Source organism: Coturnix japonica, unplaced genomic scaffold (genome assembly GCF_054131305.1).
Source record: "Coturnix japonica strain WE unplaced genomic scaffold, WE-NBRP24 Scf046, whole genome shotgun sequence".
Classification (NCBI taxonomy): domain Eukaryota; kingdom Metazoa; phylum Chordata; class Aves; order Galliformes; family Phasianidae; genus Coturnix; species Coturnix japonica.
Window position 1 is genome coordinate 2282224 of NW_028188949.1, and position 25963 is coordinate 2308186.

Sequence of the window (25963 nt, forward strand, 5' to 3'; positions counted from 1 at the left end):
GCTTGTTCATTAGGACCGGGATGTGATGGTGGAATATGGAGGCCACAAGGGTTGCAGAACACTCTAATTTTATGGGTAGATTGTGTACTCTGCATAGTTACAGGCAAAGCGCGCCCCGATGGATACAAAGTTCCACGGAAGGACCAACCAAGGAACGACACACCAAGTCGCACGATCACGACCGACCAATTAAAGGACAATACGCTCGGGATGGACTTTACAAAAGAAGTTGCAAGGGACGGGACGGCGCGGCAGTTGGAGGAACGATAATCCCCCTGTCGCCTAGCGCTGAATTGCCTTTTTGTTTTACCCGCTACAATTAATAAAATTTTCTGATTGGAATATCGTTGACTCATTGGCGTATTGCTTATAAATTGATGACATACTGCATCTGATTTCACTGTGTATCCAAACAGTTTTTAACTTTTTTTTTTTTTTTTCCCCCAGAACAAAATTGCACCAAGTAAATTTGTGCTAGAAACTTGCACTTAACACAGGAAAGAAACATTATTTTCTGGGCTGAGTGTACAGATGCTGCTGCTTTGGTACACGTGAAGTTCTTTTGTGTTTTATAGTCAAGTGTGTGATTTTTTTTTTTTTCCACGTGGATGTACTTTTCTTTTGAAATGCCATAAAAATGTATTTTCTCCACTTCCAAACAAAAATCAACAAGTATGTGATGCACTGACATGTCAGCAGTTACACAGGATAATTTTCCATGAAAAGGATGCTAATTAAACTTGAATCAAAATGAATTTGAACTAGAACTTGCCTTCTGGTGGGTGCAGCATGTAACAAAAGTAATAGCCTATGAAAAAATGGGACACGTGTATGAAGGTTTTTCTTTTGTGGTGTGGCACTCAGGAAAATACTCTTCATGTTGTGGAATTTCACGGTGCAGTGGTTGGTAAGTTTCTCTCTATTTCATTCCCCATAGATACTCTTGAAGCAGAACTGCTGAGTCACAGCCTGCACCAGTGACGGAGCTCCTGGTGGGAAGGCAGGGCCTACCCAGGGGAGCTTAAGTGCATGTAATGTGTCTGAGTGATTGGAAGGGCTGGAGCCAAGATCTACCCTTTCCAACACCTCATTTGAGGGTTGGTGGTGAAGGTGAGGATATCTTGTTGGAGATTCCTGTATACCTGAGGCCTTCTCAAAGTAAGTAGCTACTTTTCTTTATTTCTGTGTCTGCTGTGTTTGAGCAAATCCTCACTTGTTGCAGCCTGTGATCTTGCTCCTCTGCTGTTGTAGTTGTGCTTTCTGTTGTGTTACAGCCCTGAATTGTGCTCTTAGTCTGTGGTAGCTCTATGGGCTTTTTCCAGACCTTATTTAAAAACAAATGGAAAATGGGCAAAGTGGGTGTGAGAGTCAGACGAAAAAGTTTGGGTTTCACAGTGTCAACAACACGTATTGCCTCCTTTGGATTCCTTGACAGGTGACAAAAGATCAGAATTTCTATATTCTTCGCTGCACTATTTGTTACAAGGCTATACTACAAAAGGAGAACTGTGGTTTCTTTTTCCTATTTCCATTTCTTTTCTTCCTGTTCATTAAACTTCTCTTTGTAGAACATAGTTTATCAACTGGATGTATATGAAAGGATGCAGCCTTTTCAGCCAGAAATTTGACTCAAGCACTGCTGTTGAGAGGAGAATGCCAGTTGTGCTTGACAACTTAGTACTCTGTTGAGTGTGGAGTAGCTTTTGATTAGTTTTAGTTTTAATGTAGGCATTCTGCAGGTGAGAGGAGGTTCATGTAGAATCAAGGTAAATGGTTTTGAAAGGCTGTTTCATTTGATCAAGCAGCAATAATAAACTTGCAATTGTTGCATATATATTTCTAGGCAAGTCAGTAATTTGCTTCCAAAGTGATTTGGTTATGTTTGGCCACTCATAATGAAAAGCCTTATTCTGATTAATCTACAGCACATGTCAATTAATCTCTTGTGTAAGACTGAACTATAGTGCCTAATGTGGTTCTTCAAAGTGATAACCCTCTTATGCTTTGCTAAAAAAGTACTTGTCTTTGCAGTTCTGAAATAGATTAAATTAAATTTCACATTGTTGCTGTGAAGAGAGGAGGTAGGAAGAGCCCAGTCTCATAGAATCATAACTGGAAAGCAGTTTTGCTCTTCATGAACACTCTTGTAACCTCACTGTACTAACCTATGGGCAGAACCTAAAGGAAATGACATAAAATCCAATTTAACTTCAGACTCTTTCATTTTATAAGCAAGAAGAATTTGTGAATCTGCATAGATGCAATTGAACAAAATATGTAATGCAAGCCCTTTTTCATTGACTTAATTTAACCAATTTCAGCCACGTGTCAAATCACATGAGGGGGATGCTCTAGAAACTAGTAAAGTCACAAACCTCTTAACTAATCTTGTTGATGCTAATTTAAATTCTTGTAATAAATTTCTATTATAAAAATATCAGAGGGAAATAGGAAATGCTGGTACATAATGCTCAGGAGATATGAAAACTAGTCTGATTGGCTGGGAAACTTGTGCCTTTCAAAATTCCACACTTACGAGCAGTCCTATGAATGTTTTGGTCAGTTGCTGGCATTTAATGAAACCTGCAGAATTCATGGCATCTGTAAGAGACCCACATTGCATTAGTTGATGATGGGGCTTGGGCCAACAGGCTCAGTGTCTCTGGATGATGGATCTCAGGTTGAAAATCACTGTGCTCGCTCACCCTTCTGATCATCCTGGACGTCAGATTCATGGGAAATCAAAGTTGCTTTGTTATGCTCATTTCTGAATGGAAACGCTTTGCACGCCTCTCATGTCTACATCTGGGCTTTGGGTCAGATGCTTTGCACACTCAAGATTTCATTCAGTAGCTGTGGCAGAGTGCATCATGTTAGGCTTTCATTCGTCAGTCCTGGGTGCTTGAAACTGTAAGGAAGAGCCATTCTCACAATATGAGTGAGAAACCTGAAGTTGTGGGGTCCTCAGTGCATCAGCTGCAGCTGACTAGCTAGTTAAAGATAATCTGGTCTTTCTAATTTAAAAATGTAGTGTAAGATGATAAGTTAAAGGGAACACTGTTACGGTTGTACATGACGCTAGAATAGATTTGTCCTCAGTGCTGTTACAAAACAAGTCTCCACAAACAAATTTTAGTGTCTCATTAAAGACTGCTTTATTGAGAGCATAGTGAACAATGGATATTTAAGGTTATTTTTTGAGAGCAGAAATAATTTACGTTTAAAGAAAACTTTGACTTTATTTCTTGACCATCTTAAGCTATAAATCTTAAGCTGTGTTTTACTTGCTCTGTTATTACCAGAAATGCAGTGTAGCAAAACATGAAGTACTCAAAAAAAACCCCGCAAACATTATTGAAGTCTTATATGGGCACTTAATGTTGAAACATCTTTACTACCAGTTTATAGACACTTAAAATATCATTGTCCTATAAGGTCAATTGCTCTTGCAACTTCACTAATGGCAGTTACACTGCCTACCCTGTATTGCATTGAACCTTTGTGTACTTATTTAGAGTCATGTGCTTCTTCCACTTTCAATGCTCTTACATATGTTATAGGAATCAGAACTTTTAAAGCTGGCTTTTAAAAATCGGATGTAACTTTCAAATCATATGTGCCTTCCTTTTGTTTATTTCTAGAGCTGTTAGAGACACAAATGAAAATGCTTTTGTAATATAATTGATGTCTGACTATAACATGAATCTTGTCATATTCAACTTTTACCTCTGTTCTTGTACTTGTATCATTCTGCTCTTTTAGCAGAATTGAAGAGGATAGTGTCTGGTCTTGATAGCTTGGGTACAAAAAGGGATCTATGGCGAGTCCTAAATGAAATCATTTATCTGCTTTAAAACTATACTTCAAGGACTGTTATGCCTTCAGCGGAGATTTGCAGGGGAGGGGAAGAGATCAGAAGGAAAAACTGAAGCGATGGGTCATCATGACATACTTGCGTATAAGCATCAATAAATACACTTCTTAGGGGCAGTTGCTGGTACGTCTTCCTCCCAAATATGAGTACAGAGGTATGGTGTCTGCCAGCACCCACTGGGCAGCTCAACACACAGCTACATGCCACACACACTCAGGAGAATGCACAAAAGGTAATTTGTGTAGGCATAAATATATGTACCGAGAATATAATTCCTTAGGAGCAGGCAAGCTGATTGTTTGATTCAAATTGTTTCTTAATTGAAACACAAAACAGCTCCTCTTTAATCTTCAGAGTACTTGAAATCATGTCTAGCTGGGAATATATGAACAACAGTATATGAACTGCATCTTTGAGGAATGATGTCTCTACTTTTTTCCAGTAACAGATGCCATTTGGATTAACAAATAGGGATTCTCCTCACAGCAGCAGTATCTGATGGGGTTATCAAATTCTCTGAAACTAAAGAGAATGTGACAGTGACATCAATCAGATGTTATTGCTGCACATACAAATTCATTTGCTAGCCCAAGTGGTAGTTCATTTTTGTGCAGCTGGGAAATTCCTTTCAAGATTTGGTAATAGCTCAGCAGTGTGTATGAGTGGATTTGTATACATAAATGACATATATGGGTGCTATGGCAGCAGTACAAAGCCATACAAATCTGGAGCTGTTAGTTCCTGATTTGAGGCTTTCCATCATCAGAGCTTTGTCTTTTTGGCCTGTGTTAAACATGGGGCGCATAACATCAAGTTGAAACTTGCCGTGGTAGATTCACAGATGTTTCTCCTATGTATTTGTTAAATTAAATGTAGGTCTGTAGTGACAAATTTCAGTCTTGATTAAACCTACATCGGATTATAGTCTGGTGCTGCAGTTTTCACGTTCATTTTGTAGTGGAGTAGGTATCAGGCTTAAAACCTTAACTTATATCCATAATATTTAGAGGATGTTCAACACTAGACTTCTGTTATAACATTGCCTTTATGGTTTTAAATGGTAATTGCCCTAGTGGCTATTTTATGCACTCAAGTATAAGTGCTCTATATGTGTATAATACCTGGATTTAACAGTTGTCTTTGTTCAGAGCCATATCAGGCATAGCAACAGCTCCTGTGGGTCAAAAGCTTTTGCCTTTTGAATACCCTCCGTGCCTCTCTGAGTTGACCTTCTCTTAGGAAATAGGTTCACAATAGGGCTGAAATGTCCTGCATGCATTTCTCATTTCGTAGTGGAGCATTGCAACTGCTATGTCCTCTTGGGCTTTGAGCTTTGAAGAGCTCCTCTTCCTTATGGCTGCTTTTAGACAAGAAAAAATATGCCAGCAGACTCTATATCTGTGCGTTAGCACTCCATGTACTGCATTCCCTTTCTGGGCTGTTGCATTAATTTCACAGTGTTTTCCAATATCTAGTAGCTCTGAATCAAAAGAATCTTGGTCTTTTCTGTTTCTAGCAGTTCTGGATTTAGAACAGTCTAGAAATTAAACGATGTCCTAATCTTTCCTTAGTGGCAAATGAGGGAAGAGTACTTGTCTGTGTGGGCATGGCCAAATTGTGGCACTGGGACTTACAGTCCTGATGTTAATCCATGGAGAGAACATCCTCCTATCCACACTGTTATTGGGCCATGAGAAATTAGTTTATTATGAACAGGATTTAGGAAAAAAAATTAATGAAGTGTCATTAAAAAAAAAAAAAATATATATATATATATACACATATATATTTTTTCTTAAAGCACCCTGTAAAGTAAAAGCATGAATTCAGTTTGTTTGTGGAGTCAGAGGCATCTCGATATGTATTCGCACTTGTTAATGAAGGGGGACAGCTGCCTGGAGATGCAGAAATTGTAGTTGAAAGGAACTCTGAGAAACACTTATAAGTGTATGTCTATGTATTTTTAGATAGTCTTTTGTACAGATTTGTATCTATTCACTGTAAGAGAAACGCTATCCTTTTACAGTCTCCATTGAGTGGTATTGGCTTTGAAAGGTATATTCCACCCCTGCTTTGTTCACATATGCACATTATTTCTATTTTAAGGTTTGCTGTGAGTAAAAGCAATCACTGGGTAGGATTCATCTCCTTACAACTATGTCTCTTTAGAGTCAGTGGAGATCACATCAGGACAGTCAGTAGATTCTCGAGTGCAATTCCTGCTATCTTAAAGCAACACTTAAATAGGTCAGATTAATTGTGCCTGAGAGGTTTATTTCTTTCCACTGATTATGGAGGGAGAGTAGATGTTTGTATCACAGTCATCAGCTCTGAAGCTCAGTGATGTGCATCCCACCTGTGGTGTCAGCACAGAGTGGTTCCTGCAGTGAGGTGCTTCCCATCTACTGGCCTCCCGCTCTGCATTTCTGTGGTTCTGCTTTCCTGCACACCAGTATGATTTTTGCCTTGACATTAGAGTTCATAGATGTGAAAATGTAGTCTCCAGATGTTTTAATTCTGCCTGTCAGCACAAGAACCACATTCTAAAACACTTCATTTGACATAATGCATAGGAGAGAAGTGGAGGTGCTGTAGGAGACTTTGTCAAATGGGTCCTTTGCTGTTACAACTAGGGCAAGTTAGCCCTGTTTTAAGCATGGTTGGATTATGCAACCTCCAAAAGCCTCTTCCAGTCTGGTTAATTCTATGACTCTTCATCCAGAGTTTTTCAAATTCATGGTTATTAGTGGCAGGTTTTAAGTCGGGCAATCTGTCTTTTAACAGGTCATAACATAGCAGCCAGTCTTGGGCCTGTACCTTGCTATCTGACCTACTCCTGGGGCTGGATGAGGAGAGCTGCCTGGATTTTCTCCATGAAGTTAGGCAGGATCTTCTGTAGGTACTCAGCAGAGCATTGCTTGGCAAACTTTTTTTCCCCTTTCCTTCCTCTACAAAGAATAAGTATATAGAATAAAGTGAAAGAAGATATTTTTCTGTTCTGCTAAGGCAATTTTGTAAGACTTGGCGTGAGTATCCTGGGAGTCTAAGCTAAAGATGGTGAACATATGGGAAAGCCCAGGAGGAAGCACAGAGTTTTAGTTTTCAAACCTTACTCTTGGATTGCTACAGTAATGTAATGAAAGGACATTAAATGAGCTGAAGTTATTAAACCCTAAAGGTTACAGAGTCCTATTGGGGGCCACATTCAAAATGTAATTAAACCAAGTCCAGATATTTTAATTTCTAGCTGGAGATTTACACAACATAAGTAAATTCTTCTTCCAATTCTAAACTTTATTGAAAATAAGCTTGTTAATTTGTTTATTTCTCTCTAGCAGTAACTGAATAGACATTGTTTAGAGCCACTTGGCTCTAGTAAAACAGTAGGTACCAGTATCAAAGAGTCATGGTTCAAATCAGATCATGTATCTGGGAAAACAGATGCTTGCACTCTGCTATTAAAGTCTCACTCCCCCAAAACCATGTAGTCTGCAAATGGTTATCCATTCTGATCCTCCAAGGCTCTCCCTGCCTGTTGTTCCAGATGGTCCATTGCTGGTATAATGCTCTCCATTACAGTGTGTGAGAGAACAGTGGTCCTAGAACTGTTAATTCTGCTTATTAGGAATATAGGATTACACTTATAAGAGGTTGTTTCCATCTAAAACATTCCGATTTCATTGTAAAATGAACTTGAGTGAGTTTAACTCTTCAAGAACACTATCTTTAAAAAACAAAACACAAGAACAACAGCAACAAAAAGTTCACCAAACATGAACACCACTGAGAAAAATCCTTAAAACAAGCCAAAATCCAAAACCAAGGACATATCTTTATGGATTTGACTTGGCTTCCTATTGCTGGATTGGCTCAGCTTTTAGTAGTCCCTTCTCTCCTTCTGTCTGACTAGCTGCTCTTCTCTGAAGGAGTCGGATTGGCTCTGCTATCTATTTTCCTCAGGGAGAAAGCTGGCATGTGGTTCAGGTGCCTTGTGCTGCAGTTTGCAGGTCTGTGCTGGAAAGCTGACTCTTGAGATGACCTGGGTGAAAAAGAAGACGTCACTCCCTCTGCCCCACATCAGTTTATTTCTTGGACTAATTCTGTGACCTGTTTGGGCATTGTGACTCCAAACAAGTTTATTCATGAAACACATCTTGAGTGTGTCCTGTGACTGCCTTGGAGCTGGGAAGATGATTTGAGGGGGCAAGAAGCCAGCAGTCTGCCTTGGTGAGTTGTGCGCACACTAACTAGGGTTTGAGTGACCTGGAATAATCAGGCACTGGCAAGGTATACCTGGGTGCTGTGAAAAGGTGTGGATTAGAATTCTTAAGGTGAGGGGAGACTCAGTCCTAAAACTCGCTCCTTGGTTGTTTGTCTTGACTGTTGGAGGCAACGGGCTGGCACTGAAAAAATGCTTAAGTTTTAAATTCAGAACAAAAACCTGCAGCAAGCCAAATCACCTTATTTAGAACTTACTAATTGCTTATAACTTTGCTACATCAGTGAAGACATTAGTTAGAAGCAATTGTGGGGCAAGGAGGAAGATAAGAACATGTTTTTAAGACTGTCTTAATATTCAGTCGTACTAAACAAGGTTGCTATGCTTGAGACAACAAGAGTAGAGGAGAACTGCTGAGAGTTGCTCTCCTGCTGGAAGGTGTTTGTGTTTGGAAGTACAAGCACTCTGCCCAAGAGACAGCGGGCTGCAGGCTGGCGTAAAAGCTGCTTCAAGGACAGAATCCAGTGAGAATGGTTTGTATGCAGGTGGAGGAGAACATGAACCTTGGGCACCACTCTCCCTTTTTTGTTTTGTTTCTCTACTCTGATAGGGTTGTGTAGGGCTGGGCTTCTTAGAGGAGTAACTGTATTAAAGACAGCAATTCCTGAAAAGGTCAATTTAGGATACCTTCGTCTTGATCGGTAAACAGACAAAAAAATAGATGTGTGAGTTTTGCACTTGAATCTCGATGAGCAGGAGGCATGTGGTAATGTGTGAGAAGAGCCTCAATGTGCAGAGCAGCCCAGAGAGACCAGTTCAGCAGCAGATCTGGATGTGGGAGTCAGACAACGCTCCCACATTAATTAATGAGGTGAGGAAAGAAATAGAATCACGTGTTTTCCAAGTTTGTTCTCCAGAGAAGATTTATCTGGAAAAGCTTCTGTGTTGATTTAATGGAGATGTGCACACTATGAGGTGTTTGTATGAACAGTTCTGAGCTATTTGGATGCATGTCCCAAAAGCAGAGTAGGGCAAGCGGTGAGAAACTTCTCCCCTGCTTTTTTATTTGCTTACCTTATTTCTCACTGAACGAAGGTGCATTGGGTCTGAGGGCAGTGTCTGAGCCAGTTATTCCTCTGTCCTTCCGGGGTACAGTGCCAGTCCCTGCCTGTTCCCTGCCGGGTGTTTCCTGAGGGACAACTGAATGAGGAGTGGGGAGTGAAGAACCTGTTTCCCCCAGGAGAGCAGCTCAGGGATTTGTATTGAAACAGGCCAGTGATTGAGCTTAGTCCTTAACCAAAGTGTTAATGCTGGCAGCTTGCCTGCACAGTATAAAAGAAGAAGTAAAAAAAAAGGTAGGGGGAAGGATGAGGGTGAAGATGTGGATGGAAAAGAAAACACAGCAGCCTGTACAACCCATGCAAAAGAGACAAAATGAATGTGCTACAAGGAAGGCAAGCTTCCTGGGTGAGGTCAGAATGGAGAGGGGAGCAGGTCACAGGCACAAGCTTGAGAAGGTTAGCTTTGAAAAGCACTCCAATGGCTTTTTTCTGTGCTAGGGAGCAGCAGCTGTTGGTTGTGCCTCTGCTGAGATTGAATTTTGATCTACTTCAAGCTGCAGTAAAAAAGATGCAATATCCTCTGCAAAATGCCTGCTGAGCACAGAGCTGGGTTTGCAGGGATTGCATGGGTAGATCAATCTATTGGCTTATTAGCTAAAATGATCAGGAATTGCATCACAATGGACTATCGATGTCCCATAGCAGCTGATGGCTCTGAATTCTCATCTCTTCTCTTTGAATATCTATTTTATGTATGTATGTATATATATATATACATACATACATGTATATAAATATAAATTTAAGTTTCTTCATAAATTTTTAGGATACAGTGCACTCGTACCTTGTAACAATTGTATCTTCTGAGATAATTGTGCCCTTAATTTTTTCTGCTGGTTGTTTCTTCTAGGCTTGCCATCTGTGGGACTGGCAGTCCTCAGTGGCTTCAAACATCCCAGTGAAATCTGATCTTTCCTTTTTCTTTGTCTAAACAAGCATGGTCTAAACTAGTTGGTTCAGGGTGCATGGCACACAGAGCATGCTTGACTGAGAGTTTCCAGGCAGGGTGAGGATCCTTATGAGGAAAATCCATTCTCTTCAGTGAAAGCTGCCTTCAGAGCCTGGGAGCCCTGGGACAACTGCAGCCGTGCCTTGCAGTAATCTGGTAAGCAAGAGAAAGATGAGGCTGATTGGAAAATAAACCGAAATGATACAATATTTGCAATGGATAGCTTTCCTCCTGTCTCTGCATATATTGAAAGTTTGTGCTATTTGATGATGCCTCTCCTTTCCCTACCAAATGTTTTACTGTTTTGCTGCTTGCTCTGAAGCTCTAGCAGAGACCTGCTGTGGTACCTAACTTCTAATCTGAGGGTCAGCAGGTTGGGCTCATTCAACAGCAAACTCTGTGGTCACTAAAGTGTCACTGATGCCATGTCCCGAGATACATCCCAGTAAGGTTTTCCAGAAGTGAAAAGATGACAGTTCTGACAAAGGCCGATGAAGTGGGAATTATCAAAGCAATGTAAAAGGGGAGTGTGTTCAATGAAGAAAAGAGAAGTTTCCTTTTGGGATTGGGGGAAAGGACTGAAATGAAATGAAGCTTTCTTGTAAATATTATAGAGAAACTCTTTGCTGGCTTGGCTGAAAGACAAAGTTAGCATGAAGTAAACCGGACAATGAATTGTACAGACAGTTGGATAGGCAGGCCTTGGATTTCTTCATAAAGACCATTTCCTGTGTGTTGTTAATCCTGTTGATTTAAAAACAAAACAACAACAAAAGGTTTCCTTAATTGTCCAGAAGTTTGCTGGACCCAAACCTTGATGGTTATTACGTATTTTCCACAGATTGCACAAATCTAAGTTTAGTTTGGATGTCATTCTAGCTGACTTTTTCAGCCATGCAGTGGAATTTGAATGTGGGTTATTATAGTGGGTCCCTTTTTCCTTTACTGACAATTTTCCCAGCGGTGTAATCAGTCTGTGATAAGTTTTGATTCTGCGTTAACTCTTGTGAGATTGTTTTTATGGATTCATAAGGAATCAGACCTTTGGAACCTGCGTTAGCAGAACAGAAAAACTTTTCCTCTTGTCCTCTGGATGCAGAAACGTCATGTCACCTAGAAAAAGTGACACAGTAATCACAAGCTGAATGTGAATTTGCAGAAGAGGGCTGTTGTATGGTCCTTAGCTTAGAACTGCATGATGCTTCTTCAGAAGGGAGACCCTGAGGAGGCGTTCAAAATGGAGTACTTGATATGCTTCATGTAAAAACCAATGCCTTAGTGGAAATCATGTGTTGCATTTTAATATTTCTGGTTTTGCTAAGGGAGAGGAGAAAAAAATAATCCAGGTTGCTATTTCTAAATGAGTTCTAGCAGTGACCCATACAGTCCACCTTCTTCTTTTACACAGGCACACAAGGGATCTCTCACAGTAAAGAGTGCTAAGTTTGCATGCTTAAATTTAAAATCCTGCTTAAATAGAGTTTAACTAAGACCTTAACTCTCTTGACATTAGACCTAATAATTATTAGGCAAAGCAAGTACTGTCTTTTATTAAACTAATGGGTAGAGTTGGAAGGAAAAAAAAGACAAGCTCCTGGGTGTAAAAGAATTTGTCTTTTTTTTTTTTTTTTTCCCTCAACATCTCTTAGCGAGAGGTGGGGAGAATGAAGTATTTTCTCTTTCCATTCAGTGCTTTTCTTGCCCATGTCCTTGATTGACCATAACTCTGTTATATACTACATTATGAACTATTGCTGTTCTGTGGTTGTGTGATTAAAAATGAGAGAGGTCCTATTGGGGGAAGCTGCAGTCTGACTGGGACTAGACTCCATGGTGAGGTGCAGTAAGCAAAGGAGCAGCATCAGGAAGAGACAGTGAAAAAAGCATGTTTACAAAGGCCAGTTCTCCATGTGGTTTTGGTTTTGAAGACCAAGTACGTAATGCAGTAAGCTTCAGAAGCTATCAGCAGCTTCTCCTAGCTGACAATTCAGGTACTGGGGATAAAAGAAGTGATTTTGAAGGAACTGATGAAACTTGTGAGGTTCCATGTTAACATCCAGTAGATGTGAGCTCCCAATTGCCAAGCTGGCCTCTGTGTTCTTTCATTTTTTGAGGCCTGTGGCAGATGTAGGAAAACATGAGGAATTCTGACCTGTGAATTAGGTTGGGATCTTTAATTAGGCAGGGAACACTTAGGAAAAAAATTGGCCTGAATGGGGATTTTTGAGCAATGAGCTGATTTGAGAGGTTCAGGTTTGATATCCTGCCAACTAAAGTTTTGCATTAATACTCAGGCCTCTCTTGCTGCGTGAAGTAGGATGAAATCTGTTTGGGTTTGCCCAGTTTAGCAACATTTTAACTGGTACAAAGCACATATAAACTGTCTGCAGGCTGCTCAGTGTCCCTGACTCATGCTGGATACAAGCAGCAGTTAAAGTTACAGCATCCCATTCTCCAGCTATGCCTGGTCTAACAGGGCAATATCTGCTTGAGACTAAGAATGGTGTGGGTCTTCCTGGCCAGTTGGAAGAAAGCTTTAGCACGCAAGCCTGGATGTGGAAACAGTCTCGTCTGCAAGAGTAACTCATTTCCATTGTTCTGAGACCTCATTTTCTATAATGATGTGGAAACACTGCTAATGAATTTCAATTCATGTTCATCAGATCTCTTGGATTTGATCAAATATAGGCAGGTCTAGTATAAGACTCAGTAAAAGGGGATTTAGTTTCTCAATAGCAGGAGTTACGTTCTCTCTATTGCCCTGTATTATCCAGCATCAGAACTAAGCTTGGTAGAGCCTGTTGCAAAGGTGGAATGTGCTTAGCTTAAAAACTAGGTCAGGGTCTGAGTAGGCAGTGATTAATATCAGGGTTCAGACCATGTGTAACCCATTTCTGTGAAATATTTATATTCTCAAGAAGGATTTTATCATGGGAGGATTTCCCAGCAGGTTAGGCATATACCAATGTAGCCTTCATTTTTCATGCTGTGATTTAACTGGGTCTATTCAAGAAATGAGTAATTGCTACATCATTGTGATTTTTTGCTTTATCTTAGAACTGCAAGTTTACCTGTTGCCTACAGGGTTCTAATGTGAACCTGGTGAACCACGAACGAAAGGCTGTTTTGGAATGTAGCTGAAATTAAATCTTGATGTGGATCCTTTGCATGATTTCTAGAATAATGTTCTGCAGGGTATCCCATAACACTGCTGTGATTCTAACACTTGCCTGTAAGAATGTTTCCAACAGCATCCCTAACAGCGACTGGGAATCACTGTATGTTTTCATCTGAGATGTGTACTGACAAAACTTTTAGAAGAGTGTTTTGAGAATGTGATCATTTTCTATCACTTCTATTTTGTTGGAGTGTTTGCTGTGATCATAAGCATAATAATAAGAAAGCAAGAGGATGAAAACTGAGACACAGGCAAGATCCACGTACTCTACCTGGTGCTAGTATTGCCTCGCTATGAGAATCATTGTTCTCATCCGCCACAGAAAATGTAGTTTAGTTTTGTCTTCTCAAGCTTATCTACTTTACGCAAGCAGCTCTAAGACACCAGGCTGAGTCATGCCTGGTATGCCTGGTAGATAAGTCTACTTCATGCAGTCATTTAAATTACAGTGCTTATCCCTTTCATAGCATAACGAGTCGTTTTTTCATCTTTGAAGTGCTTTCAGACTGTTTGCTCTTAGTTCACCTAACACCTGAGAGACAGTGACTGAGAAACGGAGGTTAAGGGGCTTGCTTCAGGCACAGAAACAGTTGGTGTCTGGGCTAAATTCAGGTTTCTGTACACTTGATTCCCATTCCAGAATTAGGAGCCTCCATTTAAAAGCCAACTAAAGCTTATATCTCCTTTTTGTTTCTTTACTTTTTTAAAGGGTAAAAACTATTTTGTTGCTCCACTGCAGCAACGCTAATGCAAGTTTTAATGTGGTAGCTGTAAGAAGGTATTTGTTACAGGTGACAGCTTAGAGTTTCTCATAATGACAGCTCCACACAAATAATAATCCAGTAGTTCTGTGTTAGGGTTGTCCGATGGCAACAAAATTCTGAGAATCAAAGGTATGGATGTAATTAGGAATCTTGCTAATGATTCTGTGCGTTTTTGTTTTTTCCTTCTCAATGAAATGAGATTCACACAGATTAATTACTACCTGCTATAAATAAACCCTGAGAATGGCAATCTGCATCGCAGTGGCAGAGGGTAGCTGTCATTTAATATATCACAGCTTTCCACGCACCTGTTCACCCGGTACTGTTCCTATGGCAACTACACTTTATAAGGGAAGCTCTGCATAATTAGCGTGGATCGAGGTCTATATCGACCAGAATAATTTGGAAGAGTATGGAGAGCCCAAAGGAGAAGGCAATGCTACTTGTCTCAGTAGGGAAGGTATCAGACCTCTGCTGCGTGCTACATAGTGAGGCAGTTACTAGGAGAATTCAGCAGAATTAGCAAATCTGAGGAAGCCAAATTATACAAAACAAGAAACTTTATCTTTTTTATTTTTTTGGTTATGAAACCATGTTAGAATGAGCTTTGAAAAGTGAACAAAGACAGAAAACCAAACTAAAACAAAAACCATGCTTGCATAGGAGGCTTTGTTGCAACTTAGGACATTTCACAGAGTGCACAAGTGTTGTCAGCCTGGGGACCAGGCGGTGATGGCCAGCACTGCTTGTAATGTCCAGCTATGCCTTTTACCTTATTGATCTTTGTTTTTTGTCAAGACCTGCCAGACGCATTTCAAAGTGACAGATGCAGATGTGTGACCCGTGTTGCCTCACAATGCAGCACATTAAATGTAGAACAACAGCTTTAACTTCAGTTTTATTTTTTTTTCTTGGCTGCTGGTGTCAGAAATGTCACTTAAAAAAAAACAAAGCTCAATGATTTTATAAAATGCCTATAAAAAGAATAGTGCTGAAACTGGGAGAGCTTTGTGTCTGGTTGTGTGTGTGTGCACAGAAGACTGAGCGAGTCTTCTGACACTGTCTTGGCTTCAAGTCTCATCTGGAAGTGACTCAGTTTTCAGTAGAGGAGCTGTATCAGGCTCTGCAGCTGTATGTGAAGTATATGACTTTTAATTCACTGGGGATCCAGTTTGAATGCAAGTGTTGATAGAGCAGAATCATACTTGTGTTGTAATAAAACTTCGTAATATGAGTCATCAAAGTATCTCAAAAGAAAAAGGGAATGAGAACTTGAAAATATGTGCTCTTCAGCATTAGTAATGCTGGAAAATAATTTGAAATACAATGGGTGTTAGAGGTCATGCAACAATGTGACAGTGTAGTATGTGTACCATCTTGGCTTTTGAAGATGCAGTTACTGAAATCGGTCTAAATTTGCAGAATTTGTAGATCTTGTATGATAAACAAGGTAGAATCCTTGGGTGATACTGATTTGTGTTACTTCATCATTGCTGAGTTCTGCATTAGGTGACAGGCTGTAGGAAACTCCTTTGCTACATCTGAGTAAAAAGTCTAGGAGAGAAGGTGCTTTTTTTGCTTCTACTGGTTCTGGATTGGGTACTTGGTGGAGAGGCCTCCACTAATGCTATATGTGATTTTTTTTATATTTTATTTTATTTTATTTTATTTTATTTTATTTTATTTTATTTTATTTTATTTTATTTTATTTTATTTTATTTTATTTTTCCCAATGGGGATGATGGTGGGAGGATTCTTGACTAAAAAAACTGGCATTGCATGCCTCTGTAACAGAATACAGAAAAGATACCCCTCTTAGGTTCTGTGGAGGACAGGGCAGGGACTTGAGTCCTTGATGTCTTGAGGGTTCCTTCCTGCATGGTATCACAGCTTCAAGAGGCAGAGCTTTGGGTGCCTTCCATTTAAGCAGGTGTCTGCAACACTCATTTTGGAGAATTAGTTTTGAATCTCCCTAAAGAGAGACAATGGAAAGAAGAGCTGGGGTGCAGCCTTAGCTGCGCTCATTCCAGCCTGGCTTTGCACCATTACCATTGTGGCCTTCCTGGGCAGGCTCTGAAGAAGAATTTCAGATATGACAATTTCCAGTCAAATAAGAAAATGAATAAGGAGCTTAATTTCTTCCAGGAAAAGGCTGCAATTGAGTGAAGTTTTCTGAGTTGCAACTTTCCAGGGAGATAACTAATAACTACATTCCCCAGAAAAATCTTGCTTTTAGGAGCAAATCTAGCTTCAAGTCTCTATTCTAAGTTAAGGATTTTAGCTCTGAGAGTAATGATGCAATGTAAGTACTTTCATAAATTCAGTTCATTTAAAAAATATATATATTCTGTGGCCCCAAAGTGCTGGATCTCATAAGCTACCCATTTGAAATTGTTAGATAAGTGAGTTTTTTTATTGTTTTTCAGTAGGAAAACATAACCTCAAGATAAGGATTGTTTGGTGCAATCTATTCAGTTTTGGAGATGTGTTCTCTTTGGAGTTCTGCCTCATTTTACTTTTGTGTAAAGGAGAACTCAGTCCTTAGCTCCAGTGGTTCAAATCTTTTCATATTTCTAATCACGTTGAAGAAAAGGGGAAAAAACTTGGCCAGAAAAGCTTAAGTAATATGCGGTCCTAAGTTTTGGAAGGTAATCTTTGTACTCCATTAAGGTTTAAGGGCGGCACAGACAGTGGTTAAAAGAAATTTCCTAACCTATGTCAAATTATTCTGTGATCTACAAAAACAGCAGACTGGACTTTTCTCAGCATGTCTGCTTCTGTTTTTTTCCAGTGTTCATTTTTTGGTTATAAAATGCTATCCTTTTTGACATCTACTAAAAAATGCATTTAAAATCTTCCTTAAATATATGACCATCCATTTATCTGTGCATCGTAGATCTATCTGAAGTAAGAAGATGAGTAAAATGTCTCCTGATGCAATGCTTTAAACAACTAGACTGAAGCAAAGATTATTTCTAAACAGATAATTTACTGTTTATTAAAGGGACTAGATTGGGATAGCAAGAAAAGGTCCTCTAGATCTGAATGTATTAATAAGGAAAAAGCCCACTGTCTTGTCAACTTCTGTGTCTACACCACCAGGGATACTTCGGTGACAATTACTGAGAGATAGTTACTCATGGAGATTAAATATAAGTTTACTTCCCTCTTCCCCTGCCCCATCCCTCCTGAGCTTAGTGGTATTAGAATGGACCACTGTCATCCAAAAACTTGAGCGAAACCACTGAATCGTTCTATATGTGCATTCAGAAACCCCTTTAACTACAACAGGCTTTAATCACTATCTATAAAAGAAATTGAGATGAAATGGAAGTCTGGTACGTGTGTTATCAGTTCCCAAAGCTAGCCAATACACTTGGCATAAAAATACGTTCATATTCCAGGCTTACTTTCAATGTATCTTGCTGAAAATGAAGAGACTGTACAAAACCATTCCACCTTTGAGCTTACAGCTGATTTATGTAAGGTAGCAAAATGGGATCAAAGGTGTCCTGATGTGTCTTCTAGATTGTGGTTCTTGTAGATTCATAAAACACTAGTAAATTCAGCAAATTTCACCCTCATGACCAATAGTTTCTTCAGTGAACAATGTTTAATAGACTCCAGGTGATGAGACAGGCAGAACTGCAGGAAAGATCTTTGAAGGTCTGAGGATTAGCAAAATGCATTTGGAGTTTGGGTTTTCCTTGTAAAATGTATGGTCTAGTTTGTCCCTCAAAGACCCAGACTAACTAGTTTCTTCTGTAAGCATGGACCTTCGCTTTGTTTTGCTTTGGTTTCCACACTTTGGATCTGTGTAAATCTGTGTGCCACGCTGAAGAACAGCTGTTGTGAGTTTGCCTTTATTTCTCTCCTTCCCCCCCCCCTTATATTTCTGCCTAATTTTTACTGAATCTGTCTTCTCTTGCAGCTTACTTTAGCTCATTCAGGGCTAGAGATCTGGAATGGGAATAGGAAAAGCAGTCAGTCAGATCTGTAAGCCTTACTTCTTTGGCAAAAACATTGGCACTAACTCTAGTTCTTCATCACTTTTATTACATCATTATGCTGGCTTACTACACTGACTTTTCAGTGTAAAATTGGCACAGTGTGGGCTTTTGGAAGGTGGGGTTTAATGCAGGTACAAAGCCATGTAAAGCACTTGCTGGGGTTGCACACTGGAGGAAAGAGTAAGTAGGAAAAGAGGCAGATCCCTGTAGCGCCCACATGCTTTTATCTCAAACAGTGGATCTGTTTGTTTCCACTGGCATATGGAGGTGCTTTGGAGAGCAAAAGGATCCAGAATTTTGCCATCTGAGTGAGACTAGGATTGAAATGTCATGTACCCTTATAGGACTCAATTAAAACATTTTGAAATGCTTGCATTGGGCATGCATACAAACACATTCAGAAGAAAGGCAAGGCTCGATTAATGATGGTGCATCAAAAGTTCAGCATCCTAAACCTTCCCTTTTAAACTCAGGGAGTCTTTAGAGATCTTGTCAACACTGTTTATGTTGCTTAACAGTGTCTTCTGCCATTGACAAAGCAGCACTTCGCTTCTGTAGTTAATGTGGCAGATTCTCTCTGTCCCTATTCGGATGCTGATGGAAGTTATTTACAGCCTCAGCAGAAAGATCACACAGCGCTGTGATAACTGGCCCCTATCGACACTGCCAGGTTTCCAGGTCTGTAAGACAAATGTTGCTGCTGGCTCTCAGCACCCTGTGTGCCTTGCATTCTGATGCAGATTTTTATTACCTGGCAGGTGGCTTGGGAGAAAAAAGAGCTGAGATCAATAACTGCAAACGATCAAGTCATGTCAGAGAGGGGGGTCAGCAGCCAGCACTTGTGGAAGCTGCCCCTTGACACGGCTCTTGTGGAGGAGGAAAGGGCCTTGATTTCTGAAAAGCACTGTGCTGTGTTAAGAGTGCCTAATTATAGCTGTTGCTACGGCCGGCTAAAATAACAGAGGGCTTTGAACAGGACTGGTGAATAACTGCACTTAGCTCTGATTGTTGGCTGTGTTGCTGCTGTCTCTCAGGTCTATGCTGGGTGTTCCTGGTCTGGAGACCCAAATGCACAGTGCTGTGGGCCTGGGAGAAGACCCAAAGGCCTTGGGCAGCCCCACACCAACTGTGGCCATTTTGTGCCTGGGGTGGGCTTATCTCACCTGCTCTTAAACACCACCAGTGTCACCTTCCTTTAGCACACTCCTGTGTGGCAAAACCAAAACCAGCAATTTTTGCTCTGGTTGCCAAAGCAGAACTATGAGAGGCAAGGGCCTTGTCAGAGTTTCAGACAGAACTCCAGCAGATATAGCAACCTCTTCATTTCATCTTGGTTCGTATCTCCTTGGAATTAGATGAGCAGCAGATTCTGCAGTTTTCTTCCAGCGCAATCCAGGAAGATGTATGTAAGCAATTTCTGCATTAAAGTCCCTATTTATATCTGTAATTAAAGAAGTAAGTATCGTAGTTATCTTTCTAATTTCATAATTACCTCTTTGAAATAATAGCCCTGTTCCAGGTGTTTTCAAAAATAAAACAGCCAGGGAAATTAATTTCAATTAGAATGGAAAAATACAAACTGAAGTGGAGTGTTTTTTTGTTTTAAAAGATAACAGAAAAAACAACAATAAAACACAACTGCAAAGAACAAAAAAAGCCCAACGTGCACTTCTTGGAGTGTACTTCATTTAGATAATTAAATCCGTACAGTGTGAATGAACCATTGGCAGCAGTGCCCTTTGTCAAATGACATTTAGAATGCATTAATCTGCTCAATTCTGAGGCTTCCCAGCAGCTTAAAACACATCTGGAGGCAGAAAAAATCAGTGATTTCTTAATGGGAGTGAATAGTCTTTTGGTATGTAATACAGATGCTCTAGGCTTTCTCACTTGGAAGATTTAGTAATGTTGAGAAACTCAAGCTGTATTCGTGTGAATTCAGAAGCAATCACAAGCTCATAAGCTTGTTTATGCTTATGTTTAAGTGTTTATGTTGGGGTTCAAAATAAAGACTTTTTTTTCCATCCCAAAGAAAATGAGAGAACCCATGAAGGAGAACACTCTTATCTCAACCATTTCTTTTCCTCCTTTCTCCCTAATCTTTCTTCCAGCACCTTTTGTATTGTCTGTTACCACTACAAATCCTATTTTCTTCCTGTGACAGGGTTGTAGGAGAAACTGTTTGATGTGGGATATGTGGAAAGGAGCTCTTAAGAGAGCTGCCAAAGCTGACAGATTTTGGGAGAAAGTCATGCTTGTTAAAGCTCAAAGTCTAAAGTTGAATTTTGTTAGCAGCACCTGTTCTCTTCCCTTCTCTGGCTCTTGGCAACCCTTCAAAGTGGTCACTAGAACAGAGCTCGTCAAAACAGATAAGGCCTGAAAGCAAATTATTAAGGTCACAACTCTCTTCTGGAGTCTTTCAAAGTGTGTTTGTTGCCCTTGTGATGTTGTTGCTCCTATCGGGAATGACATCAGTGAAGTACAGTAGAACCTACCTTCCTGCAGGTCCCCTTGTGAGCCATTAAAATTTGAGACTTTGAAAACTTATTCTGAGTTTTTAATTCATCTGTGCAGGCCTTTGGGGATGAAGCTTCAGGTTTCAGTAAGTGTTTGATACAAGAGAAGGCCTCAAAGTCTGGACCTTTGGATTTGTGTGACATCTGAAAGTGGCCTGGACATCTCTGAAGAGTGTGTTCTCGGGTTGGCTCCCTGAACTTCTCGGAAAAGATCTAACATTGTTCTTAACAAGTACGAAGAAGTGCTGTGGCAGATGGTGAAAATGAACAGGAGGGTTCATTTTACCTCTTTAGAGGTAAATTACAGTACTGGGAATACTTGGTGTCTAAAAGTATGTGCTTTGAGGTTTAGAGGGAACTTAATGATATCTGTGTTATGCTAGCCGTGTACTGTTTCCATTTCGAAGTAAGATCTGGCACGTGCCAACCTTTCCCATCACACACATCACCCGAACTAAATGATTGTTTTCAATTGCATTAATTTTTCTGAATAAAATGTTAGTCCTTTAGGTAATAATGTGGTACAACACATTGGGTGGGAAGGTTCTATGTGGGCACTGAATAGGAATGGAATGAAAGATGACCAGGATTAATTCATAGAAAAGGTGCATTTCAAATTGAGGGTGGGACCGCAGATCAAAAGAAGAGAAACGGAGTGCTTATGATCTCTGAAATTAGTGCTTTAAAAAATAAATAGGGGGAAAAATAATTTTTGAACATTGCAAGATGTAAGGGAATTTACATTGGATGTTTTTCGTAAATGTTCTTTTTGTTAGTAACTAAGGCTTTTGCAGCTTGAAGACTTGATCCCTTGCAGCCTATCATTTTATCTCTCCTTGATCCTGCAGTGAAATCATAATACTTCATTTTTTTGAGCGATACTATGATCATTTCCATGGCAACAGACTGATGTCCAAAGTACGGGATCATGACTTCAGTGTAGGATCAAGGAAGGGGAGATAAAGTCCTTATTAAAATACGCACTTTGTCAGTAAGAAACGAAACTCATGAAAAATCAATTAATTTTATTATGTGTTTCCTTCTCCAACTGAACATAAGTACAATAAAAAGTACCTTTTTTTTTTTTAAAAGAGTCTGTTTATTTTTGCTTGTTAATGCCGATCAATAAAACTTTGGCTTTAAAGAAAACATGAACAAAGGAATTCAAGCTATCATATATCGTATACATATATAAAACCTTACATAAAATCCTGAGAATATACATATATATTTAAAAAACAGACTGTTTTCTCACAATCTTTAGTAGGTCTCCTGTTATGAAAGTAGTCCTTCTCCCCAAAAGATTACTTTTGTGCACTTATATGCCAATTAGGAAGCTCCTGATCATCCCAGCTATAGTTGTATTCCATTAGGCTCTCTTGGTCATGATATTTCTCTCTTAAGACATTTGTTCTGCCTCCAGTTACCCACATTAGGGAAAAAGAAATACTGGCCTCAGTGACCTATGCTGCAAACCCTGATATGTGTTTGGCAGAGGTGACTGCCTTCTGACCTACCAGATATTTTGGAGGGCATCATGAAAGCCAATGTTAAAAGATGCTATTGGCAGTCCAGAGGCATCAGAATTTTGCCAGATAAAAATGGTCAGTGTTACATTTGTTTTGTGCACTCTCTTTCCCTAGAACTGGCTTGGAGAGGTCACTGCATGAAGACTTTCTTGATGTTTCTAAGTAGGAGCAAGAAGGAAGCAAGGGATGTCCTGTTTTAGTAGTCCTATAATGAAAAATACACAGTGAGCTCTGTGGAATCGTGCCTCATGCAGTGGTTATTAGCAGAGGTTTCATACTCAGTCTGAAGTGGTTGTCAGTCCTGTCTACTCCCTCTCAGACCTTTTTTCTAACCAGTTGTCCTCCAGTGAGGCAGTACCAGGCTATCTGTATGTCTGTGATGTGTGGAAGGGCTGAACGTGTGGTTGCCAGCCTGTAGTGGAGAAGAGGGATGGTAAGGCAAGGATGGATGAGGCTGGACCATGAATCCCAGCCTATCCCATGCTGTTGGCTTCTAAGAAGCCACTGTGAGTCAGTCTGTGGTACTCTAATATACTTGCCTTTTGTCACTGGATGAGGATGTTGAATTATCTGCTATCACCCCATGGGCCTAGTTCTCCTCTGTCTTATACCATGTGTGTCAGAAGTATTCCTCCTGAGACCAATATTTTGGTGTAAATTAGAGGAGAATAAAACCCTCACTGCAGTGGATAAAAAAACAGACATAGATTTCACGATCTCTCCTCCCTTCCGTGTGTGCCTGATTTATGCACAAAACTCCTATTAGCATTGGTGGGAGAAGAGATAACTTACATTGCTAAACAGGTTGGTTTTTTTTTTTTTCCTCAGCTGCCTGAAGCTACTCAGCATAAGCCTGTTGTGAAAGTGATTGGAGATTTAGAAGGAATGCCAGAGAGAAATAAGAAAAACAAAACTAATTCTAAACCAAGCAACTGTAAGAACTGTGGGCTTTTTCTTGTGATTTTCCTTGAAACCTAGAGTTTTTAAGCAACTAAATAACTATTCTTAATGGTTTTGAAGTCTTGGAGCGGCTCTGTGGGTGGGGATTTGCAGAGCCCCTGATGAAGGTGGATGTGAAAGGACAAGGAAAGCTCTTAGGTGAGAAAGCAGGAGTAATTTCTCTGCTCATTTCCCTTATCCCAGTGTTCCTTGTGACAGCAGAACTCCGTAGAAATGCAGCTCTAGCCCTTAACTATTTTGCAAATCAGGTTTTGCTCCCTTTTCCTTTTAATAAAACTTCTGATCTCATTGCCAGCCTCAGAGCTGTAACATTTAAGATTAGTTTTCCCTCTCTCCCTCCTTCTCTGCAATGTCTTCTGAATTTCTATGACTCTTCTTGAATTTCTGGTCTCTAACAGAAAACTTGTTGTCTTGCCCTTATATACAGCCACCAACTTACTCACTGAAATTTTGGGTAGAACCTACCCATTTTGCTGTTTTCCAAGTGCTGGCATTGCAGTAAACTCTTGAAGGCAAGAGTTAACCTTTTTAAAGCAGAAGCATACAGGACCCACATAGACTCTATAGTCTCACTATATTCTCACACTTACCATTTCCTTTATTGATTTGCCTGTCTAAATGAGTACTTCTAAACTCTGTGGGAGTTTTCCAATTAGATAAAAGGCAATTCATGTCACCCTGCTGCAGCTCTAACAGCCATAACCAAGAGCGTGCGTTGAGGACTCTCAGCAGAACAACCTGGTTTAATCAAGGCGGCCCCCTTCGGTGCTGCCTCATCTGTAGGACATCTCTCAACATGCTTTCTTTACTGGAACTTTAGAGGAATGGGCTGCAGCTACACTAACAGCTAGATGGCTAGCAGAGAAGATGTGTGAGCTTCCCTCTCTTCACCTGTTTGGGGAAAGTGCTGCTTCTTTCAGAACACAGGTGTGATGCACGCAGAGCTTGGCAACTGTCATCAGCTGGAGCTGCCTGTAGCATCACCCTTTTCAAATGAGAACAAAATGTCTGAGAATGGCACTGCTGCTCATGTGAATGGTGTGGCTTCTGTGAGAGCTGAAACTGATAAACTTGCTAACAGAGCCAAGGTAGCGTTTTCTGAGTCTTATGCGTTTGCTGGAGAGTAATGGACTCTGTGTTTTGTGAGAGAAACTCATTTTCTTGTATGCCTGGAGAGTGCTTATGTACCCTGTCCTGAGAAGCAACTGATGGACAACCTCTGGGCATGGCTGAAGAAACCACAATGGGAAGTGGGGGTTTCAAATTGAAACTCCATTGAACATTTAATGCTCTGCATCCTATCCTGGCTTTGGCCCTCTAAGTTTCTCCCTGCTGCTGCCTTCCACCCTCCTCTGCTGTATGCCCTTCCTAGCTGACCTGTCTACCTTCAGAAGGATCTCCATGCTTTTTGGTTTACTCTCCTGCATCAGGGTTCCGGTGCCTCTCCTTGGTTACTCCAGTGAAACAGCCCACACAACTACCCATCTTTTTGAGGCTGCGAGCAGTCTCCGGGCTCTGCATGGCTTTTAAAGGCAAGGAAGTCCCTCACATCACAAGGATAATGGTCCAGCAGCCTCCTGTTAGCACAACAGATCCCCAGCAGGTCCTTCTTGACCTTGGGCCAATAGTAGGATTTAGCTGCTGCTGAGAGGAGGCTGGGGAAGGCTCAGGAGGGAAATGTCCCTCTCATCCAAGAGGAACAATTCTTGGGCCTGAGGGGGCTGAAGCAGAATTTAGAGTAGCACAGCCTGGTCCCACTAGGTGGGAACCCATCATGAGGATAAAGGGATGGGGAAGAGATGGGCATTTGTGGCCTCAAATACTTGTTATTAGGAGAGAAATGTGTCCGAGTATACAGAACTTCATTTGCTTTGCTTCCTACCTGCAGTCCTCTTGGAAGACACCTTTGCTCAGAATTGTTGAGTGGCACTGGGCTGAAGCAAGGGAGATGGGTTTCTCTCTGTGTACTCCTTGGTCTCATTTACTCTTTGGTGTATAGTGAGGGCTGCTCATAGCTCTTTCCGCCCACAGAAAGAGCTTGTAGCTTTGACTGTAGAAGACAGATGTAGATGTGACCTATCTAGATTCTGAGCACGACTGAAATTTCTTTACATGTGTAAGATCTCCACAAAATACTTCTCAGTATCAGATGCTCTTTCTCAAGGAACTGGGCCATCTAAGAGCTCCTTGAGACTCTGGAGCAGTGCTGCTATGTGCCCCAAACTGCGATCAGAGTCCTGTGGAATATTGGGTGGCTGAGGAGTATTTTTCAGTTGCAACTTCCCACACTGTCACTAAAGTTACAATGAGGACTATGTTAATTATTACCAATGCATTTTGTCATTGTCAGAGTTAATGCTGAATATTATTCTTTTTTTTTTTTTCTTTTTCTTTTTTTTTTTTTTCCCAGCAGGGAGAAGTGAAAATCCTGTTATTTTATTTTTTATCTAATATGATTGTGATATTAGTAATGCACTTTTTTTTGAGTAATACAACTCTTTGTTCAGCCTTAGCAGTGTATTTGGAGTAGTGGTCTCCTCTTGCTGCCTTGTGTGTCTGCTGGGATGAATGCTGCAGTAACTCTGTAATCTGTAGCCCCTTCTCGAAGTGTATCAGCTGCCCTAACATTCTCATTCTGCTGCCCTTTGTTGTGTGGCTACATAAATCTTTCCATCAAGCACGGTGCCCCTTAGCTGAGAACACCTCAATCCACTGAGGCATTAGACTTTTCTGAGGAAACAGTATGGCTGAAAAATCTTGCTTATTGGCAGCGTTGGAGAATGTTGCCAATAGGAAAACCCGTGATTTGTCCCTCCTGCCCGCACTACTGCAGTAACCCCATG

The 25963-nt window shown here is 40.5% G+C and overlaps 1 protein-coding gene across 2 annotated transcripts in view; it reads left to right on the forward strand.

Moving 5' to 3' along the window:
• Positions 1 to 903: 903 nt before the first annotated feature.
• Positions 904 to 25963, forward strand: part of LOC146752365 (nuclear pore complex protein Nup153-like) — an 88920-nt gene continuing 63860 nt past the window's right edge. For both annotated transcript variants that reach the window (XM_085531969.1, XM_085531970.1), the window contains exon 1: positions 904 to 1158. The gene's annotated coding sequence lies outside the window, so the exon portion shown is untranslated. The remainder of the gene's footprint in view (positions 1159 to 25963) is intronic.